Raw genomic sequence first — 25,337 nt, 5'->3', positions numbered from 1 at the left:
TGGAGTATTTGTTGGATGCAGAGGCTGATGGGATGGTAAGTAAGCATAAGAGGAACTCTATCACTATTAAGGCAGTGAGAAGATTGGCTGAGAACAAATGTAAGGGAAATGGAGGAGATTGCACATAGTACTCCACATGTTGCCTAACCAGTTTTATATAACTGCAATGTGACTTCCTGACTCTAATTCAGAGTCCCAAATATTGAAGTCAAGCAGGCCTTACACCTTCTTCTACTTCAATCTATTGGTGTGACTATTTTCAGGGAGCTATGGACTTGGAGCTCAAGATCCCTCCATAAATCAATGCTGTTAAGGGTTATTCTTTTAATTGTTAACTTTCTCCTTAATAGACCTCCAAAAATGCAAACCTCCTCTTGCTTGGATTCAGCTCCACCTGCTATTTCTCTGCCCCATACCTGTATTCATTGACAACCTTCTATGTTGTCCACAACTTCACCAATCTTTGTGTTGTCTGCAAGCTTACTAACCCATCTACATTTTCATCCAGGTCATATATATATATTGGCATCCTTCTGACTCAAAAGAGTGGGTAGCAGATGAGAAAATTCAGCTTGTGGTGATGTGGTGACTGAAGAGTCCCACCCTGGAGTGACAGTCTTGTCCACACTGGCTGGAGCTGAAGGAAGACTGGCGTCTGGTTGGAGCAGCTCTCTCTTGGCTGCCAGCTCACTTCCTGCATTTGTATGCCTTTTCAAACTGCCAGACTCCAGGTGGCCCAGTTATCTGCTATGTCTTCCCAGTTGTTCACATCAATGTTGGCCAGCTTCAGATCTATTCTGCAGACGTCCTTAAAGCAAAACTTTGGGAGACCAACTGGGCATGCATGCTCTGCCTGTTGCCCATACTGCAGGTCTTTTGGGAATTGACCAGAGCCCATTATGTATAAAATCCAAGTACACAACATCCACCAATTCTCCTTTGTCTGTGCTGTTAGTTATTTCTTCAAAGAATTCCAACAAATTTGTCAGGCAAAATTTTCCCTTAAGGAAACTATGCTGACTTTGACCTATTTTATCATATGTCTTCAAATACCATGATACCACATCCTTAACAATCAACTTTAACATCTTCCCAACCACTGAGGTCAGACTCACTAGTCTAAAATTAGATGTCACAAGTCTAATATGAGACAGGCAAAGTTTAAAGGAGATCTGAAAGGCAGGTTTTTCACACAAAGGGTGGTGTCTTCAACAAGCTGCCAGAGGCAGTGGTACAGACAGGTACAATGACAATATTTCCATCAGGTCCTCCTGAAAATTTCTTCTTGTCACTTGAAAACCATGCCTTTTTGTTTTTGATACCCCTATACTCATACCATGGGAAAAACCATCTGATTGTCTACCCAATCTATAGTTCTTACAATCTTGTAAAGATTTTATAATCTTAAAAATCTCTTTTACCATAACCCCAGACTATCCAATGCACCCCCATAACAAAAGTCCATTTTGGGCAATACACTGATGAATTTCCTCCATACTCTCTTTGGCATCTTCCTGTAGAATGGTGGCCAAAACTGCACATAGTTTTCCAAGAGAAGTCTGACCAGCATTTTGTTCAGAGAAGGTGTCTGAACTTCAAGAGGCACTCAACTCTCAGGCCTGGTTTTCTTTAAAAGGTTTCATAACTCAATGTATTTGTCAAGCACAGGGTGAAGTCACAAAGGTTCCTCCAATTTTCTTTTAGTTTGCTTGTGTTTAATGTCTCAAACTCCCATGTGGATTTATACCTTTAGCTAAAAATCCACTGCTGTGGTCTGAAGTGAAATGTACTTCTCTAGCTGAAGTGAATTTGGCAACTTATCTCTAACCTTAGACCCAGTAAAGTTATTAAGATTATGAAATGGAATTGGCACTTACACTGTGTTGTAGGCAGCAAGGTTCTGGTGGTTTGCGAATGGCTCCTTGTATTCCAGTCAGTAAGTAATCAAAAAGGCAAAACTTCAGTATATTGGTCAGCTTTTTTTTTCAAGCCGAAGTCTTACTTGAATGCAGAAATAAACACTTCAGTTTGTCCGCGATGTCAAAATGACTGCACGTACTAAATACCGGCAGAAAAAGGGGAACTCAACTATCTTTCAATTATTAGTTAGTCACATATAAATAGAAATAGAGGAAGTCACGGGGTCGTGTCTAGAAATTGATTTAAAAGAACTGATCTAGTGTTATTGCTACAGTAAGTACACAAGCAAACACTAAAATTTGAAGTAAGAATATTGGAACGGTTCATTATTTAAAATCAATTTTCAAGTTTGAACCATATTTTACAATTGGAACAATCGGATCTTTTTTGTATGTAACACAAAGCCACATTAAAGTCTGAGGTGACATGGCTCAGTGCTCCAATACACCAGAACATGGTGGCTCATCCTACAGCTCGTGCTTGCTTGCATACCTGAACTTGAACTCATCAGTCGATGCATGTGCTGAATGCACGCTCTATGTACGTACTGAGTACACACTTCATACATGTGCCATGTATGCACTCCATGCATATGTTTTCTGCTCACTTCCCAGTTAATGGGAGCATTTAAGCATCACCTCACACTTGGGAATTTGCTGGCATAAACAGGACAAATTGTTCTGGTGAACTTGCAGATTTGGAGAGAATGGCAGGCCTCAGATTCTTGCTTCTCCCTATGGGGCATTGACGGTGACATTTCTAGCATCACAAATGAGAGTCAGAGAGCATGGAAGCAGGCCCTTCAGATTCATACAAACTGCTTCTGTGTGAAAAAGCTGCCCTTCAGCTCCTGATTAAACCTCTCTCCTCTCATCTCATCAACATCTTACATCTACCAGATTTCCCTTCAGTGCAAAATGCAAATCAAAGCAAATTATGTTGAAATTTTCTCAGTTCTGATTTTCCAGTGACTCACAGGGTTGGCGTAGTGCCAACGCATTGAAAGTGAGCTAAGAAAATCTTCCCTTAAACAAAAAATGTTATCTGGACCTTACATGAAGAGCTTTTAATATATTCTTTATATTTTTTGGAGTATTTTCCCTAGATTTCTGTCAGCAACCTGAGTACTATGGCATGAAAAATATATTAGTGGGAATTTCAATCCAAGTTCCAAAACTTTGGTGACTTTATAGAGGAAACAAAAGGTAGAAATGAAGGATTGTGGCGGATTCAGTGGCAACCTCGAGGAACTTCCTTTGCTTCCTTTTTTTCTTCAACCAAAACTTTAGGGAAGGAATTTTAGGGAAGGAATCCTGTAATTTTTAATTTGATTGGGCCATGGTTTTTTTCTGGTGGCCAATCAAATTAGGAGCAGGAGAGGCATAGGTCGAAGCGAGAGATTTAAGAAGGTGCATTTGTAGGCTTTCGATGCTGTCCAACAGCCAATCAAATTGTGATTCATTAGCAAGAGCAAAATAAGGCAGGAACAAGCAGAGCAGGAGCAGTGAAATAGTTTTGCAGTGGGAGGCTTTGGCTCAATAGGCTTGGGCGAGACTAGTATCTGGTAAGTTTCTTCTTCTTCATTCTTCGTTTGTTAGTGCATAGTCAGAGCAATGAGGATGGCTCCGGGGCTGCGTTGTATTCTTTATGTAAGATGTGGGGATTCTGGGAGATCTCCAGCCTCCTGGATAACTGCATCTGCACCAGGTGCACCGAGCTGCAGCTCCTCAGAGAACGTGTTGGGGAACTGGGGCTGGGGCTCGATGACCTTCAGCTCATATGGAAAACTGATGAGATGATAGACAGGAGCTACAGGGAGGTAGTCGCACCTAAGCTGCAGGAAGCAAGTACCTGGGTGACTGTCAGGAGAGGGAAAGGAAATGGTCATCCAGTACAGAGTACCCCTGTGGTTGTTCGCTTCAATAAAAAGTATACTACTTTGGATACTGTTGAGGTGTTGACTCACTAGGGGGAAGCCGCACGATCAGGTCTCTGGCATTGAGTCTGGTTCTGTGGCTCAGAAGAGAAGGGAGGAGAAGAGGAGTGCAGTAGTGATGAGGGAATTCCATAGCTAGTGGATTAGAAACGAGATTATGTGGACACAATAGAGACACCCAGATGGTATGTTGCCTCCCACATGCCAGGATCAGGTACATACATCTTGGATTGGGTCCAAATGAGAATGGTGATCAGCTAGAGGTCTTGGTATATATTGGTGCAGGGTAACATAACTGGTATGTAATTTACAACCAATGACATTGAGTTGGGGCTTCACTTTAAGACGGAACTATGTCGAGGATTTTTAGTATTTGGAGTTCAATATGATGTGTTACAGGTTTCACTAAACATAAAACGCCTCACTTCATTTTATTTGCTAAAACTGATGACCCTGATGCTCCAGAGTTATTGAACATGTCAGTCAATGCACTTGCTTTGAGACTGCCAGAGCTTTGGGGGAAATGCTGTCGGTGGGTTTGTACAAGCTGAGACCTAGTTTGCTCTGTGAGAAATCATGCTGCCAACACTAAATATTTCAATGCAATAGCATCAATCAGCAACTCCATGGCTACAAGAGTGTTGGGTCTACGAGAACACCTGCCTCAACATGATAAATACCCATCACTGAAAACTCACCTTTTACTGACTTTCGGATTATTGGAGTCTGTGTGCCGAACAGTTGCTCTTGGCGTGGTTAGGCCTTTGGAGCTAATGGACCATGTGCTGTCTTTCCTGTGAAATCACCACCCTTGTTTTATTTTTAAAGAACTCTTCATTCAGCAAATGTCTGATCCACTTCACATAGACCTTATGTACCTGTGATGGACTATAGGGAGCTTACTAAAATGGCTGATAGTCTACACTCAGCCAGGCAGTGGTTCATCATTCCTCCTCCTTTCTCTAACTCAGTAAGCCCGGTTAGCAAGGCCCCCAATGTAAGGACTCCCCTGGTTGCGAAACAGACTCCACAAGGCCTGTGTTTTTACCATGCTCGCTTTGTTAGGGACTCTAGGGAGTGCTGACAGCTTGCAGCTTTGACAGTGCCAGCACATCAGGACATCAGTGGTCTGTGAACACTGTGGGTTCCAGCTGCCAGGGTCATTTACTGTTCATTATGGACACCCTTTCAGGCAATGCTTCCTGTGTGACATGGGTGCTCAAGTGAGTGTGCTGCCAGCATTACCTATTGATGAGAAGGCAAAGAGCGATGAAACCTCGTTGGAGGCCGCCAACAGCAGCAAAATCCCAACTTACAGAACACAATGGGTGACATTACTCATAGGACTTTGTTCTAGTTAAAGTGATTGGACCTCTGCTTATCGCAGATTTCCAGTGTGCCCAAGGACTGTTCGTCAATCTTAAGAACTGCCGGCTTGTGAACGTCAAGAACTTTGGGTCGTTACCTTCTCCCCTAGTAAGTTCTCCACAACGATTCTGACAAGTGCATGTGAGTTTGTTTGACTGCTGGGTGAATTCCCAAGCTTCACCAAGCCCACATTCTCCACTACAATCACAAAACATGGGGCTGAGCATTACATTTCTACAACTGGCCCACCAGTCCATGCCCACATGCTTAGACTGGACCCAGAAAAGCTGGCAACCGTGAAGGCTGAGATTGCCAACATGGAAAGACTAGGCATTGCATGCCATTCGAATAGCCCCTGGGCTCCACCCTTCCATTTTGTCCCTAAATCTGATGGTGGTTGCTGCCCTAAGTGTTTATTACTGATGTCTTAACGAGGCCGCCACTCCCGATTGTTTCCCAGTCCTATAGTTTAGCTGGAAAGTCAATTTTTTCCAAAGCCGATCTAGTTAGGGGCTACCTTCAGGTGCCTGTGTGCTTGGAGGACATTCCAAAACAAGCTGTGATAACCCCATTTAGCCTTTTTGAGTTTCTGTGCATGCTGTTTGATGAAAAATGCAGTACAGACTTTCCAACAGCTGATGGACTCTATTAAAAGACAGATTTTCTCTTTGTCTACCAGGATGGCATACTTTTCACTAGTGCATCCAAATCTGAACATGTATCTCATCTTTGCATGTTTTTCAAATGCTGAAGCCAACACGGGTTGATTGTTAACCCAACTAAATGCCGGTTTGGGTTGTCAGCCATTGACCTTCTCGGCCATTGCACCTCCACAGAGGGGGCGAGACCCCTCCCATCAAAGTAGCCACTATTATGAATTTCCCACTATTAAAAAATTAAAGGAGTTTTTAGGCCTGGTGAATTTCTATCACTGCATCATTCCACGAGCTGCTGAACTTGTGCTTCCCCTGTAGAGTGCACTTAAAGACAATTCCCCTAATCAAGTGTTTGGTTGATATAAAACCATTTAAATTGCCTACTCCCATTGACCTGCACCAGGAACATAGCCCTCCATACCTGAAACATCCATGTGCCTGTCTAAACAACTTTTAATCTTTGAAATCAGGACCGCACCCGCCACTTGCACTGGTAGCTCATTCCATACTCTCACGACCCTCTGAATGAAGAAGTTTCCCCTCAAGTTCACCTTGAACTTTTCACCTTTCACCCTTAACCAATGACGCATGACCTCTGTTCATAGTCCCACCCAACGTCAGTGCAAAAACCTACTTGTGGTTACCCTATCTATACCCCTCATAATTTTGTATACCTCTACCTCTGAATCTTCTACATTCCAAGGAATAAAGTCATAACCTATTCAGTCTTTCCTTATCTTGTAACTTAAGTCCTCTAGACCTGGCAATATCATTATAAATTTTCTTTGTACTCTTTCAACCTTATTTATATCTTTCCTGTACCTAGGTGACCAAAACTACACAAACTGCAAAAAATTGGGCTTCACCAATGTCTTATACAATTTCAATATAACATCCCATCTCCTGTCTTCAGTGCATTGATTTATGAAGGCTAATGTGCTAAAAGCTTTCTGTATGACCCTATTTACCTGTGACACCACTTTCGACAACTATGAACCTGTATTTCCAGATCCCTTTGTTCTACCACAGTCGTCAATGTCCTACTGTTCACTATGTGGGAACTACCCTGATTGGTCTTAACGGAAATGCAACACCTTGCACTTGTTTACATTAAATTCCATCTGCTATTTTTCAGTCCACTTTTCCAGATGGTCCAGATCCCATGCAAGCCATGATAGCTTTCTTGTCTGTCTAAAGTTACAGAGAAAGGCTGAACAAGTTAGGTTCTTATTCTTTGGAGTGTAAAAGGTTGAGGGGGGACTTGACAGAGGTATTTTAAATTATGAGGGGGATAGATAGAGTTGACGTGGATAGGCTTTTCCATTGAAAATAGGGGAGATTCAAACAAGAGGACATGAGTTGAGGGTTAAGGGGCAAAAGTTTAGAGGTAACACGAGGGGGAACCTCTTTACTCAGAGAGTGGTAGCTGTGTGGAAGGAGATTCCAGTAGAAGTGGTAGAGGCAGGTTCGGTATTGTCATTTAAAGTAAAATTGGATAGGTATATGGACAGGAAAGGAATGGAGGGTTGTGGGCTGAGTGCAGGTCGGTGGGACTAGGTGAGAGTAAGCATTTGGCATGGACTAGAGGGGCTGAGATGGCCTGTTTCTATGCTGTAATTGTTATATGGTTAAATACAGTCTTGGTGTGATTTGCAAATTTGCAGATTCATTTAATCACATTATCATTAAGACTGTTGATATAGACAACAAACAATACAGGGCCCAGCACTCCACTAGTCACAGGCCTCCAGTCAGAGAGACAACTATATACTCTCACTCTCTGGCTTCTCCCACAAAGCCAATGTCTAATGCAATTTACTACCTCCTCTTGAAAGCAGCACAACTGAACTTTCTTGACCAACCTCCCATACAGGAACTTGTCAAATGCCTTGCTAAAGTTCATGTAGACAGCATCCACTGCCTTGCCTTCATCAACATTCCTGGTAACTTTCTCCAAAATCTCTACAAGATTGGTTAGACATGACCAACTATGCTGACTACCCTTAATCAGTCCATGTCTATCCACATATGAGGGAGTTATGAGAAATATAGGGTAGCCAGGAAGGAGCTAAAGAAAGGACTTAGGAGAGCTCAAAGGGGGCATGAGAAGGCCTTAGCATGTAGGATTAAGGAGAACCCCAAGGCGTTCTATGCGTATGTGAAGAATAGGAGGGTGACAAGAACGAAGGTGGGACTGCTAAAGGATAAAGAGGGCAACATGTGCCTGGAAGTGGAGGAGGTTGGGGAGGTCCTAAATGAATACTTTGCTTCAGTATTCACAAGTGAAAAGGATCTTGATCAGGGTGAGGTCGAAGTAGAGCGGGCCTGTGTGCTGGACAATGTGGAGATTAAGGAAGAAGAAGTGCTGGATCTTCTTAAAAATATTAAGATTGATAAATCCCCAGGGCGGGATATGATACACCCCAGGTTGTTGTGGGAATTGAGAGAAGAGATCTCAGGAGCATTAGCTATGATCTTTGAATCTTCTTTGGCTGCAGGGGAAGTGCCGGAGGACTGGAGAATGGCAAATGTAGTTCCCTTGTTTAAAAAAGGTAATAGGGAGAAACCTGGGAACTATAGACCGGCGAGTCTTACGTCGGTGGTATGCAAACTACTGGAAAGGATTCTTAAGGGTAGGATCTATGAGCATTTGGAGAAGTACAGTCTACTCATGAATAGTCAACATGGCTTTGTGAAGGGAAGATCATGCCTCATGAGCCTGATTGAGTTTTTTGAAGGGGTAACAAAAGAAATTGATGAGGGTAGGGCAGTGGATGTGGTCTACATGGACTTTAGCAAATCATTTGACAAGGTCCCTCATGAGAGACACATCCAGAAAGTCATGAGGCATGGGATAAGTGGAAGCTTGGCTGTTTGGATAAAAAATTGGCTTAAAGGAAGAAAGCAGAGGATAGTTGTGGAAGGAAAGTATTCTGCCTGGAGGTAGGTGACTAGTGGAGTGCCGCAGGGATCTGTCCTGGGACCCCTGCTATTCGTGATTTTTATAAATGACCTGGATGAAGAGGCGGAAGGATGGGTGAGTAAGTTTGCGGATGACACGAAGTTTGGAGGAGTTATGGATGGAGCTGTAGGTTGTTGAAGGTTACAAGAGGATATAGACAGGCTGAAGAGTTGGGCAGAAAAACGGCAGATGGAGTTCAATCCGGACAAGTGTGAGGTGATGCATTTTGGAAGGACAAACCAGAAGACTCAGTACAGGAGTAATGGTCAGTTACTTAAGAGTGTGGATGAACAAAGGGACCTTGGGGTTCAAATCCATATATCCCTCAAGGTCGCTGCGCAGGTTGATAGGGTAGTTAAGAAGGCCTATGGGTTGCTAGGCTTTATAAACAGGGGGATTGAGTTCAAGAGTAGAGAGGTCATGTTGAAACTCTACGAATCTCTGGTGAGACTGCACTTAGAGTATTGTTTTCAGTTCTGGTCACCTCATTATAGGAAGGACGTGGAAGCTATGGAGAGGGTGCAGAAGAAATTTAGCTGGATGTTGCCTGGATTGGAGAACAAGTCATATGAAGCAAGGTTCGCAGAGCTTGGACTTTTCTTTTTGGAGTGTAGAAGAATGAGAGGGGACTTGATGAGAGGCATAGATAGGGTGGATAGTCAGTACCTGTTTCACAGGGCACCAATAGCAAACACCAGAGGGTATATGTACAAAATTAGGGGAGGGAAGTTTAGGGGAGACATCAGGGGTAAGTTTTTTACACAGAGGGTTGTGAGTGCCTAGAATGACTTGGCAGGGATGGTGGTGGAGGCTAAAATATTACGCGTATTTAAGAGCCTCTTGGACAGGTACATGCATGAAAGAAAATTGGAGGGTTATGGGGTAGTGTGGGTTTATATAACCATATAACAATTACAGCACAGAAACAGGCCATCTCGGCCCTTCTAGTCTGTGCCGAACGCTTACTCTCACCTAGTCCCACTGACCCGCACTCAGCCCACAACCCTCCATTCCTTTCCTGTCCATATACCTATCCAATTTTACTTTAAATGACAATACCGAACCTGCCTCTACCACTTCTACTGGAAGCTCATTCCACACTGCTACCACTCTCTGAGTAAAGAAATTCCCCGTCGTGTTACCCTTAAACTTTTGACCCCTAACTCTCAACTCATGTCCTCTTGTTTGAATCTCCCCTACTCTCAATGGAAAAAACCTATCCACGTCAACTCTATCTATCCCCCTCATAATTTTAAATACCTCTATCAAGTACTTTTTAGTACTTTTTTTTAAGGATTATATGGGTCAGTGCAACATGGAGGGCTGTAGGGCCTGTACTATGCTGTAGTGTTCTATGGTTCTATATCTGGTCCCTTAGAATACTTTCCTATAACATTCTGATATCAGGCTCACCAATCTACAACTTCTTGATTTGTATGTAGAGCCTTTAGTAAACAGCAGAACAACATTGGCTATCCTCCAATCCCCTGTACCTCACAGATTGCTAAGAATGATTCAAGTAAATCTACTAAGACCCTGGCAATTTCTGCACTTCCCTCGTGCAGGATTTGAGGGGAAATGTTGTTAGGCCTTGGGGATTTATCCACCATAATTTGCCTCAGGACAGCAAACACTACCTCCTCTGTAATACGTATAGAGCCCACGAAGTTGATGCCGCTTTGCCTCACTTCTATAGGTTCTGTGTTCACCTCCTGAGAAAATACAGATAGAAAAATTAACTTAAAAACACAAGAGAATCTGCAGATGTTGGAAATTCAAAGCAAATTAATTTAAGATCTCCCCCATTTTGTTTGGCTCTATACAAAGATTATAATTCTGATCTTCCAGAGGACCATTTTTGTCCCTTGCAATTCATTTGCTCTTAACATATCTGTAAAATCCCTTAGGATTCTTCTCCACTTTGTCTGCTAAGATAACTTCATGCCTCCTTTTAGCCCTCCTGATTTATTTCTTAAACGTTATGATTTCTTAAGTGTGGTCTTGCATTTCTTATACTCCATAAGCACCCTATTTGTTCCTACCTGCCTACACCTGCACCTCAATATCTCTTAAAAACCAAAGTTCCCTAAATCTGTTATTTATGACTTTTACTCTGACAAGCACATACAAGCTTTGTATTCTGAACATTTCACTTTTGGAGGCCTCCCACTAATGAATTACACCTTTGCCAGGAAACAGTCCTGCACTTCCACACAATCCACACTTGCCAGATCCTTTGATACCATCAAAATTGGTCTTTCTCCAATTTAGAATCTCAACCCGCAGACCAGATCTACCTTTTTGCATACTTACTTTGAAATTAATGGCATTGTGATCACTAGATGCAAAGTGTTCTCCCTACACCAACTTCTCTCACCTGCTTTGTCTCATTCCCTAATAGCAGATCAAGTATCACACACTCTCTTGTACTGACTAAGGAAACTTTCCTGAACACGTTTGGCAAATTCTATCCCATCTAGTCCTTTTACAGTATGGGAGTCCCAGTCAATACTGAAAAGTTAAAATCACCTACTATAACAATGTTATGTTTCTTACAATGGTCTGTAATCTTATTAAAAATTCCTCTAAATCCCTCAGACTGTTGGGTAATCTGTAACACAGCTCCATTAATGAGGTCATCCTTTTCTTATTTCTCAGTTCTACACATAATGCCTCCTAGACAAGTTCTCCAGTTTTTTCTGACTGAGCACTGCTGTGACATTTTCCCTGACTGGTAACCTTCTCCTTTAACTGCTCCTGCTCTGAAACTCCAGAATAATAAGCTGCCCGTCCTGCCCTCCTGAAACCAAGTCTCACTAATGGCTGCAATATCATAACTCCAGGCGTTGATCCATGCCCGGAGTCCATCTGCCTTTCCTATGATACTTCTTGCATTGAAATATATGCAGCTCAGTGAAGAGCAACACAAGAACCTCCTTACAGCATGGCGGGGAGGGAGATGAATCCCTTTCTCTCTAGTGCCACCTCTTCCTGTACTTTGGTCTATGGGAAAGACCCTGCCAGTAAGTCATGTTCACTGATCTGCCTCATCAATGGTTACTCCTAAGGCCACTGTGAAAACAGGTTGAGAATGTATAGAAAAACATAGAAACATAGAAAACGTAGAAAACATACAGCACAACACAGGCCCTTCGGCCCACAAAGTTGTGCCGAACATGTCCCTACCTTAGAAGTTACTAGGCTTATCTATAGTTCTCTATTTTTCTAAACTCCATGTACCTATCCTAAAGTCTCTTAAAAGACCCTATCGTATCCGCCTCCACCACCGTTACTGGCAGACCATTCCACACACTCACACTCTGAGTAAAAAATTTATCCTTGACATCTCCTCTGTACCTATTCCCCAGCACCTTAAACCTGTGTCCTCTTGTGGCAACCATTTCAGCCCTGGAAAAAAGGCCTCTGACTATCCACATGATCAATGCCTCTCATCATCTTAGACACCTCTATCAGGTCACCTCTCATCCTCTGTTGCTCCGAGGAGAAAAGGCCGAGTTCATTCACCCTATCCTCATAAGGCATGCTCCCCAATCCAAGCAACATCCTTGTAAATCTCCTCTTCACCCTTTCTATGGCTTCCACATCCTTCCTGTAGTGAGGTGACCAGAACTGAGCTCAGTACTCCAAGTGGGGTCCTATCTAGCTGCAACATTACCTGTCGGCTCCTAAATTCAATTCCATGATTGATAAAGGCCAATACATCATACGCCTTCTTAACCACAGAGTCAACCTGCACAGCTGCTTTGAGCATCCTATGGACTCGGACCAGAAGATCCCTCTGAACCTCCACACTGCCGAGAGTCTTACCATTAATGCTATATTCTGCCATCATATTTGACCTACCAAAATGAACCACCTCACACTTATCTGGGTTGAACTCCATCTGCCACTTCTCAGCCCAGTTTTGCATCTTATCAATGTCCCGCTGTAACCTCTGACAGCCCTCCACACTATCCACCTTCAACCTTTGTGTCATCAGCAAACTTACTAACCCATCCCTCCACTTCCTCATCCAGGTCATTTATAAAAATCACGAAGAGTAAGGGTCCCAGAACAGATCCCTGAGGCATACCACTGGTGACTGACCTCCATGCAGAATATGACCCATCTACACTGGGTAGACGGTATGTTATCTTGGGTGATCAGAGCAATAAGTCTCCAGCTAAATCAACTTTTTTTCAGCATCGCCAACATTGCTGATGGCACCTCACCCTACATGCTTAAGATTTGCAGGTGTGTCAGTGATGGCTGGGTGAAGAGACAAACCAAGGTAGAACATACAAGGTAAATGGTAGGCCACTGAGGAGTGCAGTAGAACAGACGGATCTAGGAATACAGATACAAAATTTCCTAAAAGTGGGGTCACAGGTAGATAGGGTAGTAAAGAGAGCTTTTGGTACTTTGGCCTTTATAAATCAAAGTATTGAGTATAAGAGTTGGAATGTTATGGTGAGGTTGTATAAGGCTTTGGTGAGGCCAAATTTGGAGTATTGTGTACAGTTTTGGTCACTGAATTACAGGAAGGATATTAATAAGGTTGAAAGAATGCAGAGAAGTTTTATAAGGATGTTGCCATGACTTGAGAAACTGAGTTACAGAGAAAGATTGTATAGGTTAGGACTTTATTCCCTGGAGTGTAGAAGAGTGAGGGGAGACTTGATAGAGGTATATAAAATTATGATGGGTATAGATAGAGTGAATACAAGCAGGCTTTTTCCACTGAGGCCAGGGGAGAAAAAAAAACAGAGGACATGAGTTAAGGGTGAAGGGGGAAAAGTTAAGGGTGAAGGGTTAAGGGTGAAGTGGGGGGCTTCTTCACACAGAGAGTGGTGGGAGTGTGGAATGAGCTGCCTGATGAAGTGGTAAATGTGGGCTCACTTTTAACATTTAAGAAAACCTTGGACAGGTTCATGGATGAGATGTGTATAGAGGGATATGGGTCAGGTGCAGTTCAGTGGGACTAAGCAGAAAAATGGTACGGCACAGCCAAAAAACCTGTTTCTGTGTTGTGTTGTAAAGTTCTAAGAATAAGAGGTTTTATTTTCGATCTGTTGATGAAAAGACTCGTTTAGCTCTCCTCCTGCTTACTGAGTGTGACAAACCTCCAGACAACAGGAAGGAAATCTAGAAGCAGTGATTCACCACTCTCACCTCAAGTCCCTAACCATCACTCAAACCACCTGTGTCTGGAATGGATTTATCCATCTGTCTAGCTTGAGAAAATGGGGAAAGCTCTTGAGCATGGACAGAATGTTTTTTGATTAGTAAGGGTGTGAAAGGTTACAGGGAGACGGGAGCAAAATGTATTTGAGAGGGAAAATGAATCAGTCATGTTCAAATGGCAGAACAGACTTGATGGGGCTTAATTCTGCACTTGTCTTGTGATCTGATGGTCTTATTCATTGCATGTTTGTTTTCACAAATAAAAATAATCTGTTGATGCCTTCTCCCTATCTATGAAACCATTTCAGCTGCAGCGAATAATTACTATGTTACAGCTTAATAGAATACTGCTCTTCAATGCTTTTATGTGCTATGTAGCAGCTTTTACAGCTGGCTAGTTTTACAAAGAATCCTCCTGAGCTGATACCATGAATGCAGATCTAGTCAATTTCCAACTGAATTAGTGTTCCATTTAGTGAACGTTAAACCAGAATGACAAATGCTGTTGTACCATTTTGGTTTGGACGTTTTTTTACCAAATAAAATTCATTTTGGTGCAAAGCACCTGCAGGAAACTATGAGAGCAGGGAATGAAAGATAATCTGGGTGCATCAATACCAACTTCCTTTCATAAACTCTTTTTTTGATATTAGGAGTTAGAAAGTTTTCAATGCAAAATACTTCATGCTTTGACAAAGCTTACCATTAGAGAACATCCTTGCTTTTATCCAGACACATTTTTACTGTCCAAAATCTCTGTTTCTTTACCTGCATGTTTCCAATACCAGTGCATTATAAAAGCAGCAATATAGTCACATAAAAACAGCAAGGGCTACTTTGATGTATTTGAACTCATTCTTTGGCAATCTCATGGAGACAAACTCTCAAATGTTAATAATGAAAGTGACTAAGTGCTGAGACACAGTATGAACTTAAGCAGATTGTAGTCTCTCACAATGAGACACATTAGATAGACCTGAGGGTACCTATGCCATAAACTTCTATATTTCAATTCACTTCCTCTGCAAGTTGCTCCCAATCCTGATGTGGTAATATAATCTGAGTTTCTTCACGAGTGGAATGAAATCAGAGAATACCCTACCAAACTGCACTGGGGGTGGGAGAACTTCAACATTGGGTGCAGGAGTTCAGCCAGAGCACTGAAACAGGGCCAGGAAATGCTGGCTCTTTCAATCGTGGATGCCAACAGTCAATCAACAATTTAAAATCGTTGTCCTTTTGGGTATATGGCACCTTAAGGTCTAATCAACTTTATCTTATAGGAGAGTGAAAAGAAATTTGGTATAATTTCAACAACAATATTGACAATTTTCGAGCGAAGTTGCCAATCACACATGGTCTGGCCAAAAGCATTAATAAATTATAGACTGAAATCCATAACTAAATAAGATTAAGACTCATATAAATGCTAGAAAACAGTAAAAATGATTTAAGGGGTGAAGGGAGCTGTTTATGGAACCCATGCAAAACAGGAACAGCCCCATTGGCCCACAATATTTGTATCAACTCTGATGCCAAATTAAACAAATCACACCTGCTTGCACTGCCTATTGTCTTGTTTATTAATTAATAATTAATGAATTAATGATTGTACTGCCCTACACTGTTTTGTGCACTTTATGTAGCCCTGTGCAGGTCTGTAGTCTAGTGTAGTTTTTGTGTTGTTTTACATAGTCTGGTGTAGTCTTGAGTTGTCTCACATAGTCTAGTGTAGTTTTGTGTTGTTTCATGTAGCACCAGGGTCCTGGAGGAAAGTTGTTTCATCTTTACTGTGTACTGTACCAGCAGTTTATAGTCAAAATGACAATAAAAAGCAACTTGACTTGATTTTAGCTTCATAAGTGTTACATATGCTTCCCTTTTCTTCCTGACTAAGTTCAGGACTCTCAAATCATGCAAGGTTCCCTCACCTTCCTGCTGATCCTGAACTCTGTTCACTAAATTCCAACATGGACTTGCTCAACAGTATCAACTGCCAGTCCATGCCCCTGAGCTTCCGTGCTACCTTGTCATAATCTGACTCCCACAAGATCCTTGAGTTATGGTCATGATTCCCAAAATGTTTACCTGCTATCAGCTCTGTCCTGGCTCATATTCCAAAAGGAAGTCCAGGATGTTCCTTCCTCCAATTGGACTCTTCAAGACCTGTTTCAAGACCTCCTCTTGGAATCACTGAAGAAATCACATCCCATCTAAGCTTTTCATGTGATGGACAAGTTAAAGCTCCCACTACAAAAACCCTGCTGTTTCTGCATATTTCCATAAATTGTCTACATATCTGTTTTACCATCTGTTAGTGACTATTAGGAGAGCTGTAGTATAACCCCATTAGAATAATGGCATCTATCCTGTTTCTGAGCTTCACCCAAATTGCCTGTGTGAATAAGCCCACCAGTAACAAGGGTTATTAAGGACATCCTGAACGCTAAAAAGAGGGCGTTGAAAATAGGGATGAAAGAGAGATGAAAATAGGGAGGAGCTGAAGACAATACAGAGGGACCTGAAAGCCAAGATCAGGGAGGCTAAAGACAGGTATAGGAGGAAGCTTGAGTGGAAACTCCAGCAGAACAACATGAGAGAGGTCTGGAGTGGGATGAGGACCATCACTGGGTTCTGCAACCAGCAACAGAGGAGCTGAAGGCAGTGTGGACAGGGCCAACGAACTTAACCTGTTCTTCAATAGATCTGACACTGTGGCCCCTGCCCACCCCCCCACATGATTCATCTGTTGTTGGCCCTCAACCAACACATACTCCACTCTCCCCTCCTAACCCTCCTCACCCTCCCCCCACACTGCTCTCATGACTATACCCCTCCCTCACCTGAAACCACCACGGTGGGCTTCACAGCTGAACAGTTGAGAAGACAGCTGAAACGTCTCCACCCAAGCAAGGCTGCAGGCCCGGATGGTGTCAGCCCCAGGATGCTCACAGCCTGTGGCCCCCAGCTATGTGGAGTACTTCACCATGTCTTCAACCTGAGACTGAGTCTCCAGACAGTTCCCGTGCTGTGGAAAATGTCCTGCCTCGTTCCTGTACCAAAGGTGCCGCGCCCCAGTGGCTCCAATGACTACAGACCGGTGGCATTGACCTCCCACATCATGAAGACCCTGGAGAGACTTGTTCTAGAGCAGCTCCGGCCTATGGTTAGGCCATACTTAGACCCCCTCCAGTTTGCCTATCAGCCCCGACTAGGAGTTGAGGATGCCATTGTCTACCTGCTAAACCGTGTCTACACCCACCTGGACAAACCGGCGAGCACTGTGAGGGTCATGTTTTTTGACTTCTCCAGTGCATTCAACACCATCTGCCCTGCTCTGCTGGGTGATGCAGGTGGATGCTTCCCTGGTGTCATGGATTATTGATTACCTGACTGGCAGACCACAGTACGTGCGCTTGCAACACTGTGTGTCAGACAGAGTGGTCAGCAGCACTGGGGCTCCACAGGGGACTGTCCTCTCTCCCTTTCTCTTCACCATCTACACCTCGGATTTCAGCTACTGCATGGAATCTTGCCATCTTCAGAAGTTTTCTGATGACTCTGCCATAGTTGGATGCATCAGCAAGGGAGATGAGGCTGAGTACAGGGCTACGGTGGGAAACTTTGTCACATGGTGTGAGCAGAATCATCTGCAGCTTAATGTGAAAAAGACTAAGGAGCTGGTGGTGGACCTGAGGAGGGCTAAGGCACCAGTGACCCCTGGTTCTATTCAAGGGGTCTGTGTGGACATAGTGGAGGATTACAAATACCTAGGGATACGAATGGGCAATAACCTGGACTGGTCAAAGAACACTGAGGCTGTCTACAAGAAGGGTCAGAGCCGTCTCTACTTCCTGAGGAGACTGAGGTCCTATAACATCTGCTGGACGATACTGAGGATGTTCTACGAGTCTGTGGTGGCCAGTGCTATCATGATTGGTGTTGTGTGCTGGGGCAGCAGGCTGAGGTTAGCAGACACCAACAGAATCAACAAACTCATTCATAAGGCCAGTGATGTTGTGGGTGTGGAACTGGACTCTCTGATGGTGGTGTCTGAAAAGAGGATGCTGTCCAAGTTGCATGCCATTTACATAAACTTTACAACTCCTCCCTGGGAGTGACAGACACCCTGAGCCAATAGGCTGGTCCTGGACTTATTTCCACTTGGCATGATTAAATTATTTTTATTTAATTATTTGTGGTTTTATATTGCTATATTTCTACACTATTCTTGGTTGGTGCGGCTGTAACGAAACCCAATTTCCCTCAGGATCAATAAAGTATGTCTGACTGTCTGTCTGTCAGTATGTTCTCTCTGAGTACTGTTATAAGACCATCAGACATAGGATCTGAATTAGGCCATTCAGCCCAATGAGTCTGCTGATCCTTAATCCCATTCAACCACATACACCTGCCCTCTCAGCAAATCCCTTAATGCTCCGAGCAATTGGGAATCTATTAACTTCCGTTTTGAATATGCTCACGGACTTGGCCTCCACCACAGTCTATGGCAGAGCATTCCAGAGAACCACCATTCTGTGGCTAAAAAAATTCTTCCTTACTGCTGTTCAACAAGGTCACACATCAATATTGAGGCTGTGCTGTCTAGTTCTGAATACTCAAACAAAAGGAAACATCCTCTCCATATTCATCTTATCTGGTTCTTTCAACATTCAGGTGATTTCAATGTGATTCCCACACATTCTTCTAAATTCCATTGAATACAGGCCCAATGCTGCCAAATGCTCCTCATATCTTAATCCTTTCATTCCTGGAATCATCCTCCTGAACCTCCTCTGGACTCTCTCCAATGACAATACAACCTTTCTGAGATATGGGCCCAAAACTGTTGACAATACTCCAAATGTAGCCTGACTGGTGTCTTATAAAGTTTCAGTATTATCTCCTTGCTTTTATATTCTATTCCTCTTGAAATGAATGCCAAGATCACATTTGTCTTCTTTACTACAGACTCAACCTGTGAATTAACCTTCTGGGAACCTTGCACAAAATCCTTTGCACTTCGGATGTTTAAATATTCTCCCCATTTAGATAATAGTCTGCACTATTGTTCATAGAACCAGGGGTCACCGGTGCCTTAGCCCTCCTCAGGTCCACCACCAGCTCCTTAGTCTTTTTCACATTAAGCTGCAGATGATTCTGCTTGCACTGTGTGACAAAGTTTCCTACCATAGCCCTGTACTCAGCCTCATCTCCCTTGCTGATGCATCCAACTATGGCAGAGTCATCAGAAAACTTCTGAAGATAGCAAGACTCTGTGCAGTAGTTGAAGATGGTCACCATCAATTAGGAGGTACAGAAGCCTGAAGGCATACACTCATCGACTCAGGAACAGCTTTTTCCCCTCTGCTATCCGATTCCTAAATGGACATTGAAGCTTTGGACACTACCTCACTTTTTAAATATATATTATTTCTGTTTTTTTCATGATTTTTAACCTATTCAATATATATATATAATGTAATTTACTTCATTATTATTTTTTTCTTCTATTGCATTAAACTCCTGCCACTAAGTTAACAAATTTCACGACACATGCTAGTGATAATAAATCTGATTCTGATATTACCAAAATACAATATCATACATTTCCCAACACTGTATTCCATCTGCCACTTTTTACCCTTTCTTCTAATTTGTCCAAGTCCTGCTGCAATCTCATTGTTTCCTTTGCACCTCCTACCACTCCACCTGTCTTTATATCATTCGTAAACTTTACCACAAAGCCATCAATTCCATTATCTAAATTACTGACAAACAATGTGAAAAATACTGACCTCGGAGGAACACGAGTCACAGGCAGCCAACCAGAAAAGGACTCTTTTATTCCCTCTTGCCACCTCCTGCCTGTCAACCATTCCTCTATCTATGCCAGTGGATTTCCTGGAACACCATGGGATATTATCTTGTTAAGCAACCTCATGTGAGATACCTTATGTTATCAAAAGACTTTTGAAAATCTAGGTAAATGACATCCACTGCCTCTCCTTTGTCCATCCTGCTTGTTACTTCCTTGAAACACTCTTAACAGATTTGTCAGGCAAGATTTCCTTGAACATGCTGACCTTGATTTATCATTAGTCTCCATGTACCTGAAACCTCATCCTTAATAATGAACTCCAAACACATTCCCAACCACTGAGGTGAGATTAACTGGTCTATATTTCCTCTCTTTTGTCTATCCCCTTCTTAAAGGGTGAAGTGACATTTTCATTTTCCAGTCCTCAGCGAACATGCCAAGATCAGGTGATTCTTGAAAGATCATGACCAATGCATCTGTATTATCTTTAGCAACCTCTCTCAGGGCTCCGGGACTGATCCACCTTAAGACCTTTGAGTTTGCCTGGCACATTTTTTCCTTTGCAATAGCAATGCCACTCACCCCTGCTCTCTACACTCACAAACCTCTGGCACACTGCTAGTGTCTTCCACAGGGAAGATTGATGCAAAGTACCTATTAAGTTCATCTGCTATTTCTTTGTTTCCCCTTAGTACATCACCAGCATCATTTTTCCGGTGGTCCAATATCAACTCTCACCTCACTTTTACTCTTTATATAAATGAAAATGCTTTTCATATCCTGCTTCATATTATTTTCTAGTTTGCCCTCATATTTCATCTTTACCCTTATAGTTTTTTTAGTTGCCTTTTGTTGGATTTTAAAAGCTTCCAAATCATCTAACTTCCCACTCACTTTTGCTACCATCTTTGTCCTTTCCTTGGCTTTTATGCAGTCCTTAATTTCACTTGTCAGCCATGGTTGCCAACCACTGCAATTTGAGAATTTCTTCTGTGGGACATATCTAACCTGCGCCTTGTGAACTATTCCAAAAAACTTCAGCCACATTTGTTCTGCCGTCATCCCCTTTCAATCCACCTGAGCAAGTCTTCCATGCCTCTGTAATTCCCTTTATTCCATTGTGATACTGATACATGTGACTTATGCTTCTCCCTCTCAAATTGCAGTTTGAATTCAATCATATTATGATCACTGCCTCCTAAGGGTTCCTTTACATTAAGCTGACTAATAAAATCTGGATTATTACACAACACCCAATCTAAGATGGCCTTTCCCCTAGTAGGCTCGAAGACAAGCTGTTCTAAAAAGCCATCTTGTAGGCATTCAATCAATTCCCTCTCTTGTGATCCAACACCAACTTGATTTTCCCAAACCCCTTGCATATTGAAGTCCCCCATTACTATTGCAACATTACCCTTATTATATGCCCTTTGGTTCCCTTTGTAATCTCAACCCCACATCTTGGCTACTATTTGGAGGTTTATATATGATTCCCATATTGTTTTTTTAACCCTTGCAGTTTCTTAACTCCGTCCACAAATGTTCAACATTTTCTGACCCTATGTCACCTCTTTCTAAAGATGTAATTCCATCTCTTTAGAACCAACAGAAACACACCACTGCCTATCCCTTCATGCTTGTTCTTTCGATACAAAGAATATCCTTTGATGTTAAGCTCCCACCTATTACTGTGGTGAGCCATGGCTCAGTGATGTTCACAAAGTCATACCAACCAATCTCTAATTGCACCACAAGTTCATCTACCTTATTCTGAGTGCTAATTACATTTAAATACAGCATCTTCAGTCCTGCCCATCATCATGTTACACCCATCATCTAGTTGTAAACCTGCTCACTCATCCTCAGCTCTATCATACTGGTTCCCATCCTCGTGCCATATTAGTTTATACCATTCCCAACAACTCATCAGCAAACCTACCCGCAAGGATGTTGGTCCCCTTCGGATTCAAGTGCAACCCATCCCTTTTGGACAGATCACACCTGCTCCAGAAGAGGTTCTAATGATCACCTTCTATCTGTAGTGCAATCTCCAACTCTTTTACCTTCATCTAAACAACAAAAAATCTAAACATTGAACTGCCAGATTTATTTGTCAAATAACCAAAGGCAACAACATCCTAATTCATTGAGGCATATAGTTAAATGACAATAAACTTGACTTGAGTTGACTTGACTTGAATTCCATTTATCAATAATATTGATATTTCACTGCTTCTTCAAAACTTCAAATTAGACAGACAAGACCTCCCACCAGCAAAGCCCTGCCTTTCCAAGTATAGATTAACTCTCTTCCTCCATTTTTGTTCTATTAGTGCTCCTCAATTAAACTCACATGCCTGTAATTACCTGGTGAATCCCTTCTGTTGTTCAAAGTTCAAAGGTGAAGTTTAATGTCAGAGAAATGTAAACGATATACTGTACATCCTGAAATGCTTTTTCTTCGCAAAACATCCATGAAAACAGAGAAGTTCCCCAAAGGATGAACGACAGTTAAATACGAAAACCCCAAAGTCCCCATCTCCCCCTCCCCCGCGCGTAAGCAATGAAACCCACCCACCCCCTCTCCCCACTGCATCGGTACAGTCACCAAGCCCAAGCATGTGCTAAGCAATAGCAAAGACACAGACCATAGTTACCCCAAAAGCTTGGCACTTCACCCAGATTCGACAACCCACAGGTTCTCTCTCTCCCTGGCAAGGGAGAGGGAGGTTTCCCCTATTTTTACAGAAAGCAGGAAGTATAACAACAACCCGCTGGCTTACGATCTTAAAAGTCTGTTTTGTCGCTTTTTTTTGAGCTCTGTGTCCAAAGATCGCAAAGACTTCAGGTCTTTGGGCCCACAGCAAAATATTTTCTGGCCTCCCTGAAGTCACTCGAGTCTCCGGCCATGAAACCGACCCTCGATACACCTGTCTCCAGAGCACTGAGATCTTAGGCTTCCAAACACGATTGAGATTCTCAGGCCAAACCCTTGGCATGTCGCATAGTGGCCAGTCATGGAACCCCGAGAATGGGTCCCGTTCCTGCAAAGAAACGAAGCCTGCATGTAATTCCAGGTCAGGGTCTTCAAAAGAACCCTGAAAGGAAAAAAATAAAGATATTAAAGGTAGAAATAGAGCTGTTTCCAAAGATGCAAGCAAAGGAAAAGCTGAAAAAATTACATTTTTTGTTGCCCAGTCACCTGGCATCTCCCCTGTTGTCAAAGACTTAAAATTTTCTGTGGTGGCCATAATACATAGCAGAATTAGGCCATAATGGCAGAATTTTTATTTATTCTTAACCTCATTCAGAATCAGAATTAGGTGTATTATCACTGACATGTGTTGTGAAATTTGTTAACTTAGCAGCAGCAGTTCAATGCAATACATAATCTAGAAGAAAAATAATAAATAAATAAATAAATAAATAGATCATGGTATGCGTTTATTGAACAAAATAAAAAAATTGCAAGAACAGAAATACTCATGTTTGAACACGGGACAGTGGGATGATGTAATGGTCTTGTGAGTGGGATGATGAAATTGTCTCATGACCGTGAAGTGATGTTATGTCACATGTTGGCACGTTCCAAACAGTATTTATACCAGGCCACGGTCTGTGACGCAGTTCTCATTTGTATTTTTGTGCAATGTTGTTGTTGCCGGTCGGAGGTGTGGATGCTCCACCGGTTTTGTATGTTGCACGTTTATTTTTCCCTTACAGTCCAGTATCGGGGAGTGAAGGCATTACTGGAGTTATCTGAGTTCAAAGGATTGGATAAAGTTAATGTTGTTCAGCATTTTGGGGAATGAGGGACCTTTGTGGCTTCGTTCAGGAATTGTGGCATGCACATTTGAGTTAAACCCCTGCAAAGTTGGGAAGGTTTGTGCAGTGACCACCCTCCAGTCAAAAGATCAGTTCCTTTTATTTCCTCGTGACTTCTTCAAACAAGGCATCTCTGGGCAGTGGGATTGGCAGATTGTCGTTACTTCAAAGGAATCATTGTTTTGGGGAAGTCTCTCCTTACTGACTGTTTAAATCACATAGACTTTTAAAATTTATCTCTAAGTCTGTGCTTGGATGAGAACTCGTTAAGAACCGTTTTTAAGTTTGACTGTTTGTTAGATATTGCTGCCTAACTGTTAACTTCCAGTTAAGTTAGTCGTTTGTTTACTTTTCTAAGTTTTGAGCAGAGGTTAATAAATCTCGGGATTTGTTTATAAACCCTGTCTCAGTTTCATATTCATTGCTGCTGCATTCGTAACAATATATTAAAAAAAAAGTGAGATAGTGTTCACGGGTTCAATGTCCATTTAGGAATCAGATGGCAGAGGGGAAGAAGCTGTTCCTGAATCACTGAGTGTGTGCCTTCAGGCTTCTATACCTCCTACCTGATGGTAAACAGTGAGAAAAGGAAATGCCCTGGGTGCCCGAGGTCCTTAATAATGGACACTGTCTTTCTGAGACACCACTCCTTGAAGATGTCCTGGAAACTTTGTAGGCTAGTACCCAAGATGGAGCCGACTAAATTTACAACCCTCTGCAGCTTCTTTTGGTCCTGTGCAGTAGCCCCCCCCCCCCCCCAATTACCAGACAGTGACGCGGCTTGTCAGAATGCTCTCTCTGTCTTGCCTTCTTTATAACTGTATCGATACGTTAAGTCCTCAGAGATCCTGACACCCAGGAACTTGAAACTGCTCACTCTCTCCACCTCTGACCCCTCTATAAGGATTGGTATGTGTTCCTTCCTGAAGTCCACAATGTCTTATTGAAATTGAGTGCAAGGTTGTTGCTGCATCACCACTTCACTAGTTGGCATATCTTGTACCTGTACGCCCTCTCATCTCCATCTGAGATTCTACCAACAATGATAGTATCATCAGCAAATTTATAGATGGTATTTGAGCTATGCCTAGCCACACAGTCATAGGTATAGAGAGAGTAGAGCAGTGGACTAAGCACACACCCCTGAGGTGCACCAGTGTTGATCATCAGCGAGGAGGAGATATCCTCTGGCCTTTTCTCTGTAACCCTTGACACCTTTACTAATCAGGAACCTATCAAACTTCATTTTAAATATATCCAATGATTTGGCCTCTATAACAGTATGCGGTAATGAATTCCTCAGATTCACCACTCTCAACCTAAACAAATTCCTCATCTTTGTTTGAAAGGAACATCTCTCTGTTCTGAGACTCACCCTCTCCATCTATGCCTTTCAATAATTCATAGGTTTCAATGAGATCTCCACTTATTCTTCTAAACTCCAGAGAGTACAGAGCTAGAGTATTAAAATACTCCTCATACATTAACCTTTACATTCCCAAAATTACTTTCATGAACCTCCTCTGGGCTTTCTCAATGTCAGCACATCTAAGATAGCAGGCCCAAAATGCCCAAGTGTGGTCTAAGCAATGCATTATAAAGCCTCAGCATTACATCCTTGCTTTATATTCTTGTTCTCTGAAATGATTGTAAATGAATGCTAAC

General features: G+C 42.5%; 1 protein-coding gene across 3 annotated transcripts in view; it reads right to left on the bottom strand.

The window, feature by feature from the left end:
- Positions 1 to 2,021, bottom strand: part of LOC132382386 (SHC-transforming protein 1-like) — a 210,744-nt gene extending 208,723 nt beyond the window's left edge. For 2 of the 3 annotated variants that reach the window (XM_059952521.1, XM_059952525.1), the window contains exon 1: positions 1,878 to 2,011. The gene's annotated coding sequence lies outside the window, so the exon portion shown is untranslated. Of the gene's footprint in view, positions 1 to 1,877 lie in introns of all 3 variants that reach the window. The other variant, XM_059952522.1, reaches the window with a different exon arrangement.
- Between the last annotated feature and the right edge of the window lie 23,316 nt (positions 2,022 to 25,337).

This window comes from Hypanus sabinus, chromosome 28, assembly GCF_030144855.1.
Source record: "Hypanus sabinus isolate sHypSab1 chromosome 28, sHypSab1.hap1, whole genome shotgun sequence".
Classification (NCBI taxonomy): Eukaryota; Metazoa; Chordata; class Chondrichthyes; order Myliobatiformes; family Dasyatidae; genus Hypanus; species Hypanus sabinus.
This window is presented reverse-complemented; position numbering and strand designations above follow the sequence as displayed.